Here is a 12,031-nt window from a genome sequence, read left to right as displayed (position 1 = left end):
CCAGATACACTCTTTATTGCATCACAGCTAGCAATAACTCTGTCTTGATTTCTCTAGCTAATGCTTATGTAATGGTCATATAGTTGGCTATACTCTACCCAGGATAGGACTTGTTCCTTTTTTTTTTTTTTCTAGCTCTCAACAAAGAGATACTAAGAAAGCAGGGCCCCAGCAAAGCCATGCTTTGCTGCTGATTTAGAATCTGTAAGCTAAAATGTGATATAACTGTGTCCTTTGTCTTCCTGGCTAATGACCAGTCATGGAATACCAATAAGAGTTCCTACTTTTAGCCTCTTGAGCCTGGCCCCCTCTTGCTGGTGAGCTCTCCAATCAACATCCCTCTGATACCTCTTTAAGCATCAAGCAGCTGTTTAATGCAAGGTTCTCGTCTGTTCTTTTCCCTTTTTCTTTATCTTGGTCAGTGGATTAGCCAAGATTGATTTTTCTGCATGGCTGGGGAAGGCCTAAGGTTAAAAGATAAAAGGTAGATTTCTTTTAAATGTAATTTATATTTCTTTTCTTGGCATTAGTTTTGATAGCAACCACAGAATCACTTCAGTGTTCCAGAAACACCTGGGCCCCAACCACAGATGCTGGAGCATGGCAAGCCTGGACTTCCCGCACAGCACAGCTGGGTGGTCCAGGTGGAGCTGGGTCAGATGCCATCCTCTCTCACTCTCTCTCTACCCCTCCCTTTCCGTCTTCTTTCTCTCCACCCCCATCTTTCTTTCTCTGACTCCTTCCAAATTTGATTCTGCTTGCAAAACGCAACGAGACATCACACATTTATCCTACGCTACTGTTCTTTCAGGTCAGTGTGTATTTATCTTTTGCAAGATTGGACTAAAGAGCTCAAGGGGAACTGTTTCTGAGTCAACCAGATGACAAAAGAACCAATTGATTCATCCAGAAAGCCTGTCAATTCAGCAGGACATCATTGGCAGGAGTGGTGTTGTGGACAAAGCTGGCCCCTGATGGACTCAATTTTCCATTTTTTGCCAGACTTCTCTTTGGCAGCCAATAGACCCTGTCCCAATGCCATGCCAGGTGTGATGAATAACCCTCTCCACCACTGGGTGTGTATCTTTCCATTTGCCCATGTAGCAATCCTCCCTCTGTTAAATAGCAATGGGCAATTTTATAAATATTCTCTGCTAAGGGCTGGGCACTCTCTGGAGCCGGAGGCAGTGTGGCGGTGGCAGTGGTAACAAAGGGGGCGACATGAGGCTAGATAGCAGGAGAAGGAGAGAAGTGTGCAGGGTCGGAAGCTGACGTTCAATGCACAGGGCTAAGCAGGGAGAGAACGTTTGAGAAGACGGGGAACTTAGGAGCACAGGCAATTCAAGCTGAGCAATGCTTCAGGGGGTAACTGAGGCCATGCCCCCTGCTCCACCACTTCCTTTCCTCCTTCCTCCTCTCCTCATTTACTTATGCTAAGATTGGAAAGGGACATTCGAGTGATCCTTACATGTGTCTCAGCCACACTTAGTTACATTCAAAGAGCTGGCTTTGATCCAGCCAGCCATGAGAGAGTTTCTAAATGCCAGGATGGGGTTTCAGACAGCCAACTGGACGTCAGTCCTGCACGTTGAAGCTTCTTCTGCCATTGGGTCAATCGGTGGAGATGCCAAGAGGATTTGGGCGGTTTATCCAACCCAGTGAAGCTACAACCAAGGAACAAAATGGAAACCTTCACGTCAGTAACGGGAGATAGAAATAGGCTCACGGGCAAACTGGTTGTCAACACAAAAGGGAAAAACTGGAGAAACCACAAACTGGATCAATTAGGATTCTCTTGGTTGCAGGTAATAGAAATCTACTGTGTCCAAGCTTCGGTGAAAAGGAAGTGTATGGGTCAATCCAGTTAAAATGTCCAAGGGTACACTAGCTTCGGGCACACTGGACCAGATGCCCCATCACACCTGGTGTGTCTCTCTGCCCTTCTCTGAGCTGCCTTCATTGTCAGGCACATTTTCCCCTCATAGTGGCAGCCCTCCAGCATTTCCAGACTCAAGCTCCATCTTGTCAATACCAGCAGAGATTGAGGATAGGCTCTCCTTGGATCAATTTTGCTCATCTTTTCTGTCTGGAATAATTACTGTGACCTGGGAGACAGGATGCTCTCACCGATCAGTTGTTGGTCAGCTCCAGCTAACATACACAGTCCAGGAGGGGGCAAGGAATGGTCCTGCTGAGAAAATAGGGGTCTTCTTTACCTAAGAGGAAAGTGCTGGCAGGAAACAAGCCAACAAGCAAACCAAAACAGATGTCCACCCCAGATGCTCTAAAAAAGCCAAAATCATAAAACTTTGAACCAAGAGCCGTCATGCACCAGGTGCTAGAATCTAGAAATAGGTCAGATCTATATGGGGACTCTAGGCTTCTGTGACAACTGCCCAGACCACATTTGGTACAAACTCGTTCAGGGCCTTTCTGGCCTACTTCTGGTTGCTCGTATTTATTTATTTATTTTTAACTTTTAAAACACTACTATAGTTGAATATTGAAACAAAAACAATAGCAAGTAGGGAGCTATTATTATAGTCCTTTGCTCATTCACTACTGCATATCAAATGCCAGCAGCAGTGTTACTCTCTGGCCCCATTACGAGGTCTGACACTGAACCCCCCCCCCCCCAACACCAGGATGATGTTCATCATCTTCATGTGCTTCCCATTGTAATGGCGCCATCTTTCCTGATTGGGATCAAAGTCCACCAGTTCCACCTGGTCCATTTCATCAGTCTCTTCTACTTCCTTCCTCTCAGGTAGGAGTTTTTCCAGCAAAGAAAGTTTATCAGGAGAGAGAAAGCCATTCTCAGGGAAGTTTACCTTAAATTCGATGATTAGGTGACTCTTCTCGCATGGTCTATGATTAATTGGCATGCCTTCGTTTAGCACACACTTGATATCCCCATGTTTGACGATCTGATGTGGATGAGAGGTGATGACGATGGTTCGGTTGTCAAGAGTAGATATTGGCTTTTGAAAGCCACACAGGGCTTCAAGCAGCTGTATATCCATACACATGAAGAGATCTTCGCCTCGTCGAGTCAAAACAGCATGGTCCTTCTGATCTAGAACAGTGATAATAGCTCCTGGTTCCAGTCCCGGTTCTTGGTCTCCCTCACCATGGAATGTTATTTTCTGGCCATCTTTCATGCCTTTCTCAATATGCGCTTCTAGAATCTTCTTCTCTCCAACTATCTTCCTTCTGCTGCAGCTTTTACATCTCTCTTTAGGACTGATCCGTTCCCCATGGCCCTGGCACTCCATGCACACAGATTGAATTTGCTGAACCATTCCAGGTCCTATCTGATGAATTCTTATTTGCATTTTAGTACCTCGGCAATTGGGACAACATTCAACTGCTCCTTTCTTACCACCTCCGCCTTCACATTAATCTCAAATCACATTTTTTTTGCAGAGCTAGTTTTTTTGTTGCACCATTAAATAAATCTTCTAAGGTTACTGAGAGCTGATGTACAACATTTTTACCTCTCCTTTCTCTCTGCATCCTTCCTCGTCCTCCAAAAAACATATCAAAGATGTCCATGGGGGAGCCAAAACCACCCCCAGTTCCACCTTCTTTAATTGCCTGTTCTCCTCCTTTGTCATAGAATTCCCTTTTCTTTGCATCAGAGAGCACTTCATAAGCTTGAGAAATCTGTTTAAACTTCTCTCCTTCATTTGGATTCTTATCAGGGTGGTACTTCAAGGCCAGTTTCCTGTAAGCCTTTTCCAATTCCTCCTGGGTGGCATTGAGTTTGACCCCCAAAACATCATAGTAAGTGGTTTCTTTCACCATTTTCTATAGCCGGTGAGAGGGCTGAGGCTGGTGTGGGGGAGCAGGAAGGAGCGCATTGCTGGGCTCAGCTTGGGCAGCTGCCACCCCTCCGCATCTCGAGCGTTCTGGAAAGTTCCCTCTGGTTGCTCTCGAAAGGAACTTGCCATTGCCAGGCCAGACCCCAGACACCCCATTCCAGGAGGGAATCCCTTTATGGAATTTCAGGGTGCCCTTCGGTCTTTCTCCTTTTCATCCTTTCACGCTCTGGTCTCATAACCTCACCACCCCTCCCTGCTCCATAGGCTTGCTCATGGGTTTCTGCTGCTTCACACAGTAATCAGAAAGGATCATCTGTATGGCCATTCTAGTGAACGTAGTCACTGAGGCAGACCCCACTCTCACAGACACACAGTAGATGCCTGAGGACCTGAGTGGGAGTTTAACACGGTGGCCCACGTACTGTGGAAAATAAATGGAAGAGAGGACAGGAGGGCATAGCTACATAATCTCATAGCTGCAAAGCATAATTTTGGTCACATTTACCAAAATTTTGCAAGGAGAGGGAAAAAAGCCCGTACTTATTGGAAGAGTGATCTTTATTTACACAGCTCCCAGGATTGGTGGTCTCACCCATAGGCCAAGCCCTGACAAAGGACACACACCAGTGAGGACACAGGGAGGGGGAGCAGAGCTGCGGGCCATGGTGCTCAGTGGCCTAATTATCAAAGCTGCGTCTGCATCCTGTTGCTATCCATCCTGGAGGGGCATGGTGGCTGCTGCCAGCAGAGAGGAAAAATTACCCGGGCTGACGCCTCCAAATAATTGATAATTTGCCTAAATGAACAAATCAAGTAAGATTTAATTGTTGGCAGGGATTACCACCCAAGAATGGCAAAGTATATAATTGCTTAAGCATCACACATGGCTTTCCATGAGCCCTTCTGCCCTCCCCCCTTTCTTTCTTCTAAACCAAGTATAATTGTTTAATGACATTGATGGGAAATAGACTTGTGACATTATAAATGACACTTATGACAGAACTGTCAGCTGGTGACAGCTCGCTGACAGCCCCAGTGAGAAATGAATCATTTTAGATGCTTTATGATTTGCTCATTTAATGTCACAAATAAGATCTTGCCATAAAACCACACAGAATCTCATCCCCTAAGGGACAGTCGGGTTGTAGTCCTCGCTCCAGGATGGTGGAAACTGGTGGGGTCTGGAGTCCACGGCTGGGGATATTTGGTAGTAGCTCCCCTGTACCTCCAATTCCAAGGAGAGGCTGAAGTTTCCCTGGGGAAATCTGCCCCCGGACAGAGTCTGAATTTAGTTTGCTCTCCTGCCGCTTGTTTAAGGAAGCTTTCAAGAGGGAAAGAGCTAACTTGTTGGGACTGATGCTAATAAAGACAGAAAGCTGAAAAAACGGAGAGGTTATTTTTAGCTGGGTAATGGGGAGTAAATGGGGCCACCCTGTGATATGCTAAGAGATGCTTGCTCTCCTTTCTGCCTGGAACTCCCACACTCTCTGCTGGGCAGACATCTGTTAATTGCTTCCTGTTGGACTTTACTTTGACACTTGGGGAAATGGAAAGAGACTGTCTAACCATCTTTTTTTTTTTTTTCTCCTCCCCACCCTCCCCCCAAAGATGTCTCTGTGGGATTTTGGAGACGGAAGAAAAGGAAGCAGGGGTGAGTTCAACACACGGTGCCTAAGGCAGCTTAGCCTGGATTTTATTGAAAACCCTTGTGTGGGGCTCCCGACAATCAGAGTCACTCAAGTTTTTCTTTCCACACTCCCCTGGCCTGAGCTCCATTTAATCAGAACACATGCTTATCTCTCGACCCACCTTTCTGTATGTTTTACTAATCTTATAAATAGACTCTTAAGAAAATAACAAAATGAACTTTCCAATTTGTAATCAAAAAACCCCATGCATCTCCGTGCACCTGCACCAGTGCTTTCTTGTGGGGGCAGTTCTTGCGGCCCAGCAGCAGGGGGCTAAAAGCCAACCTTCAGGAGGTGAAGGTGGTCCTTTCACTGGCACCTAAGCTTTTCCCTGACTTTTTCTTCACGTTTAGGCTGAGTTTGTGCGCGCTGGTGTCTATTGCCTTTGGGTGGGTGACGTAGTGTGACCCATGCCCACGAGGTGGCGACAAACGACCTCCTGGCCGGAGGACTGGATGGATGCAAAGAGGTGGGTGAAATGGGTTTGCTTTCTGTCCTAACCCGAAGGATAACCACTTACTGGATGCTGACCACGTGGCAGGCACGCCCAGAAGTGCTGTTTATACATTAACTTACTGATTTATCTTTGCAGCAATCCCTTGAGTCTTACAAAAGATAAGGAACTGGTTTGCCCCAGGTCACATACTTGGTGGTTGGCAGAGCTGACATTTGACCTCCTCTCTGACTGAGGACATGGGCTGTGATCTTATGTACTACACTCTCCTGGACCCTAAAGGAAATACCCTATTAATTCGGGGAAGAAGTTGAATGGCCCAAACTATGTCTCACCCTCACTGAGGTCTGTAGCTCCCTTCATCCTTCACTGTCATAAAATAAAGGAGTCCAGAAAGACCAGGGACTTAGAATCCGAGAGTTAGAAAAGTCTTGACCATCTACTCCAGGCACCCATTCAGTATAGGACTTTTTCAGGCACAGGCCCGAAGGAGGATAAGATAGTCTCTGCTGGATCTCTTCTGGGGCCAGGATGTCAAATGAAGATGGCATGGTTCCCTCTCTATCTTCCCATGGTCACCTTCCTCTCCAAGAAGGGAAATTCAGAAGAATGAGACCAGAAGGAAGATTCATAGCCCCTGTTCATCAAAGCATTTGTCGGGAACACTGTGGATGTGATGCTTGTATGTGTCAATATGATTGGGCCACAGGGTGTCCAGGCGTTTGGTTGAGTCTTATTCTGGGTAGGATGTTTCTGGGGCAAGGTTAACCTTTGAATTGGTGGACTGAGTAAAACAGACGGCTTTTCCCAGTGCAGATGGGCCTCATCTGAAGCATTCAGATGGGAAGACCTGAAAAGAACAAAAAAAGGCTGATCTCTTGCAAGTAGGAGAAAGCTCCTCCTGCCTGACCACTCTAGAGCTGCAACATAGGTTTTTCCATTTCTTCAAACTCAAGCTGAAACACCTGCTGGCTTCAGACTGGAACTACATTTGACCCTTGAATAACAAAGGGGACACTGGCCTCCTACACAGGCGAAAACTCATGTATGACTTTTGATTCCCCAAAACTTAACTATTAATAGCCTACTGTTTACCAGGAGACACATTTTGTCAACCCAAATTTTAACAGTCAACACGCATCTTGTATGTTATAGACTATATTCTCACAACAAAGTAAGCTATAGAAAAGAAAATGTTACTAAGAGAATTATCAGGAAGAGAAAATGCATTTACAGTAGGATACTGTATTTATTGGAAAAAAAATCCATATGTACGTGAACCCGTGCAGTTCCAACCTGCGTTACTTAAGAGTCAACTCTATACTATCGAGTATTGACTACTGAGCCCACTCTTGTGGGTTTTGAGCTTGCCCACTGAAGATCTTGGGACTTGGCCCCCATGATGGCATAACCACGTGAGCCAACTCCTTGTAACAAATATAAGAGACACTACATGCATCCATATAGGCACATACATACCTATATGGGCCGATGTGCAAACATCACCTAGAATGCTACATTCTAAATTCGAATTTTTTTTTCAATATCTGTATCTGCCTGTCTTCTGTTAGTTCTGTTTTGAGTCAGCGAGAGCAACTGGACAGCAGACCAATGCAAAGATTCGGTCATTCGGTCAATAAATATTTCCTAGGGGGACGACAGAGAGCCTCCTAGGAGAAGCTTAGCCGCAGAAACAGTAGTGACTTCTCTGGCACAGCTCAGTGTATTCGAACAGGAAAGGAGAGTGGAATGCAGATTTCCAGGAAAGGACGTCCTTGGGATGGACCGTATACAGCTTTGCCTTCTTGATGGACAGGCCAGCTTTGGGGGCCTCCCTTAGTTTAAAAGATGACCCCTGAAGAACAGAAGGGTCTCTTGGCGTGGGTGTAATATTCTTTTAGAGGTAGTTACCCAAACCTGGTAACTACCACCTGACTGAGGAGCTGCAAATGTGAATGTTGAACATCTGAGCCAGAGATGGTTCCTTTCTGCCCTCCCCATATCCTCTCTTCCCCTAATTCTTGACCCTCCACTCTCATTTCTTGCCTGTCATGGGGGAGTTTGTAGCATCTTGTGGCTTTGGCTGACACCTCTCAGGAGGAAACTAGACTGTCACCTTCGTGCAGTACCTAGCAGGCCAACCATCATCTAGATTTCTACATTTTAAAATCAAACACTTTTGTTTTAACCATTAAAGTGGCCGCTGGCCGCCACACACCCCCAAACCAGGTTTCTGTCTGGGGTGCCCCCCACTCCCGGGGACCTCTGGGCTGATGGGCTCCACAGTCTGAAATCCCCTCCGGTGCACCTCCCCTGCTTCATCAGTTGCTACCAAGGCCTGCTTCCAAACGTCTGTCAGATTCACCCTTATCTTTGGTTTGTGCTGTTGGGGTGTTTAACACTGCACACCTGGGTGCCTTCAATGGCCTCCTGGGGGGCTCCCTGTTCCTCACTGTGCAGCTCAAATAGTTCTGGTCAAATGCCCCTTGAACCTCACCTCTCTCCTGCTCCAGACCCTACACATGCTTCTCAGGGTCTCCCCCTGCTCGGGGACACACCCCTCGGCCTGGCTTGCAGGTGATGCCCCCTGTGTGCTTACTCACTCCTTTCTCCCTTCATTTCCAGCCTCTGCCCATCCTCCAGGGCTTCCCTGTGATGTGTGTGAGGAGCATTCCAGAAGCCCGGGTGCGGGACTGGCCAGTGTTTTCTGCCTTCCACGTTCCGCATCCTGCCTGCTGCCCACCCCCTCTGTAGCCCACCAAACCCCTCGGATGCCTCATCTACATTCTGATCCCATTTTTGTCTAATTTAAAATTTAATTACTCAAGTGATACCATCTCCATAGCCTTTAAAGACAAAATTTCGTAGACAACACTTAGGCCCCCTTAGACGACTCTCCCTTGTCCAGAGGCAGCATGGTGCAGTGGTTGAGGTGTGTATTTCCAGATGTTTCTCGATGTTTTTATACACATATATGTGCCCGTAGAGAATACATGGCATTTTCGCTGCATGTGGCCATTTTTCACATAAATGGCATCTTACATTTATTTATATTTTGTAAAATTCCTGGAGATCTATCCCTGTGAGCCCACCTGGATGAGCCTCACTCTGGTTAATGGTGGCTACTTTTCTGTAGTATGAATCCATCACTGTTTATTTGACTGCTGCCCTTTGCACAGGCGCTAGATTGTTCCAGGGTTGAGGTTTACAAACGCTGTTTACTGAACAACTGGAGGGCACGTCCTTATGCACGTGCGTGAATTGCTTCCACTGGTGGCATTTTCTTGTCAGAATCACGCAGTAAGATTACGATGGGAGCTGTGGTCACTCCAGAGATTCTCAAGCACCAGCCCCTGAGAGGCATTTGCACAACAAACTTGGAGCTCCGTAGTCTCATTCCCATTTTAGGGGTGAGAAAACTGAGGTTTAAAGAGGCGCAGTGGGTCAGCCTTGAAATCCCATCCCACTTAATGTTCTTCCTCCTACCAGTCCCTTGTGCCGAGTCCTTTCCTTCCAGCTCTGCTGTGAATTTCGTGACAGCGGGAACTACTCGCCTATTCCCTTTCATTCTCCACTATGTCCTGGATACACAATAAATCTCAATAAAACTTGATTGATTATTTGGAAGACAAATTAGCGCTATCATCTTAACTAGCAGGATATTTTATTTAGGTATTTTAGCAACAATAAGAAGATACCAGCATCATAGAGTAGCTGGTTAAAATATTATTAGAAGTTAATTCATATTTTAGCAGATAATTCCTAATTAATTCGCTGTAGTTATCTTGTTAAACGTCAATTAAATCTCTCCACATCCCTTACAGGTTTCTGCTATTCATAAAATGTAATTATACAGCTATTGCCCACGTATTCTTTATTGCTTATATAATCTACTAGTTAAATACAAGTCAAAAAGATTTATCTTCCAAGTTCTTAATAACATCACTAAATGTCCTAATTAATAATCAATAATCCATTTGCATAATTAATTGGGGAAAGAGTCCTAATGAGATGGTGCCTTGCAGCAAGCCAGGCCGAGGCTAAAACTTCATCTCCTATGGCAATCGTTGCTCAGAGTACAAGAGATTTTTGAGCAACTCAGAATCCCTTAATGCTCCAGGAAGGGCGGCGCGTAAGCCCTAATGACAACAGCTCGTGTGATTCTGTTGGCACATCCTGATTGACATTGTTTCTTAACAATATGTAATGTGAGTATCTCCGTGGAATAGAGACTATTTCTTAGATAGGAATTTTCACGGACACAGGCTCAGGTGAACAAAAATACATTTCTTGGGATCCCTGGGTGGCGCAGCGGTTTGGCGCCTGCCTTTGGCTCAGGGCGTGATCCTGGAGACCCAGGATCGAATCCCACATCGGGCTCCCGGTGCATGGAGCCTGCTTCTCCCTCTGCCTATGTCTCTGCTTCTCTCTCTCTCTCTGTGACTATCATAAATAAATAAAAAAAAAAATACATTTCTTCCCTTTCCTGAAAGACAATTCAATTCCCTAAATCGGAATCCTTATTCCACCTGGTTCACAAACCTAATGTAGTCACTCTTTTTTTAAAGATTTTATTATTTATTTATTTATTTATTTATTTATTTATTTATTTATTTATTATTTGAGAGAGAGAGACAAGAGAGCACAAGTGGGGAGAGGGAGAAGCAGGCTCCCCACTGAGCAGGGAGCCCGACGCAGGCCTCGATCCCAGGACCTGAGGCGAAGGCAGGCGCTTCACCGACTGAGCCACCCAGGAGCCCCTAATCTGGTCCCTTTCAAGTAAGCTCAGTCCTACGTAGTATCTTCTCTGGCAAATAGGGTTATAATTCTCCCACATTCTAGGTTTGAAAAGCAAAGCAAAACTCTCCCTTTCAGCTTCTTCCCTCTCCCTAGTCCTTGGCACCGATTTTTAACTGGGAGGAGGGGGTTTTACAAGGCATGCCACCGTGATGTCATCTGGACAGGGGCTGACAATTTCCCAGGTTTCACCTGTTTGGGTCCCGGCTGTCATCCTTAGATATAGGATGAGAATGTGGGGTCCTCGAGGAAGCCCCTTTCATACAGGTCCCACTGCAAGGTGTTCAGTCTACACTAATCTTATTCACTGAAGGATTTTTGGGTTTACTGTAGCCTCCAGCTACCCAGGTTCATGAAGGTTCCTCTTCACATCCTTGTTCCTGGGTATCCATCCACCCTTCTTCAGTCCTTCCTAGCCTTTCTCGTGAGCTTGGGGATCACTTAGTTGTGTGTCATTTTTTTGACGATGGAAACACTATGTGGCAGTCAGGGATCCCCACTCAATCTTACTTTTGCCCCTACAGCTGGTCTTCCTTATTTTACCCACACTCAAAGGGATAAGGATCACTGAGGGGATGTTGAAGACTGTAACTCCAGATGGGACCAGTAAAAGATTGATCTCTCGTTGACCCCAGAAAATCTGGATCTTGTCCTACTCCCCTCTTCCAAATTATCTAGGTGTGGTGGGCATGATACAAAGATGGACCCCAGCTCTGCTTTTGAGAGGCTCTTCAGTTCTTCTCCCACCTCCTATATGTGCAGTGGAGTGAGCAGTTCTACTTGTGAGCACTCCATTTCTTACACTTTCCATCTTACACTAGAAATCTTGGGATTTTTTTATCTTGGAGGTTGACAATATGGCATCTTTGTTTCCTGGCTCTGGAGGTAAAGGTGGCCCCCTGTCAATAGCAGGATGGGGAGTGCTCACTCACAAGGGAATAGAGAAAATAATATGCCAGTAACATCTCAAAGTGTTACTCTGCTACATCTCTGTCTTGTCAGAGCCAAGATGGGGAACATTGGAGTGTAGGGAGTCACCGGTGTTCATGCCCAAGAGGACCAGCTTGAACCCGTGACATAGAGTCAAGGAAGCATTGTGAAGTTTCTGAGGGTTCCATGAGATTGGGGTTCACCCAGTTACACGGTTAGTCAGAGGGATTCATGTGTGGATCCCTCAAAGGGATTTTCAGTCTCAGTCAAGTTTCCCATAGAGAAAAAATGTTCCTCTGATTTGCTTTTTATCCCAAGTCTCTGGCTTCACTTATAAA

At 45.9% G+C, this 12,031-nt stretch overlaps 1 long non-coding RNA gene and 1 pseudogene across 1 annotated transcript; one reads left to right on the top strand and one right to left on the bottom strand.

Annotated features, from left to right (window-relative positions):
* The first annotated feature begins 76 nt into the window (after positions 1–76).
* LOC118355303 (uncharacterized) lies at positions 77–9,521 on the top strand. The gene is made up of 4 exons (XR_004817513.2): positions 77–484; positions 5,433–5,475; positions 5,866–5,981; positions 8,592–9,521. It is a non-coding gene; the product is annotated as an uncharacterized LOC118355303 (long non-coding RNA).
* On the bottom strand, positions 2,605–3,809 carry LOC112648244 (dnaJ homolog subfamily A member 1-like; annotated as a pseudogene).
* Positions 9,522–12,031: the final 2,510 nt, after the last annotated feature.

The sequence above is a fragment of the Canis lupus genome, chromosome 7 (assembly GCF_003254725.2).
Source record: "Canis lupus dingo isolate Sandy chromosome 7, ASM325472v2, whole genome shotgun sequence".
NCBI classification, from domain to species: Eukaryota; Metazoa; Chordata; class Mammalia; order Carnivora; family Canidae; genus Canis; species Canis lupus.
The sequence above is the reverse complement of the archived record's forward strand: the minus strand, read 5'-3'. Positions and strand labels throughout refer to the sequence as shown.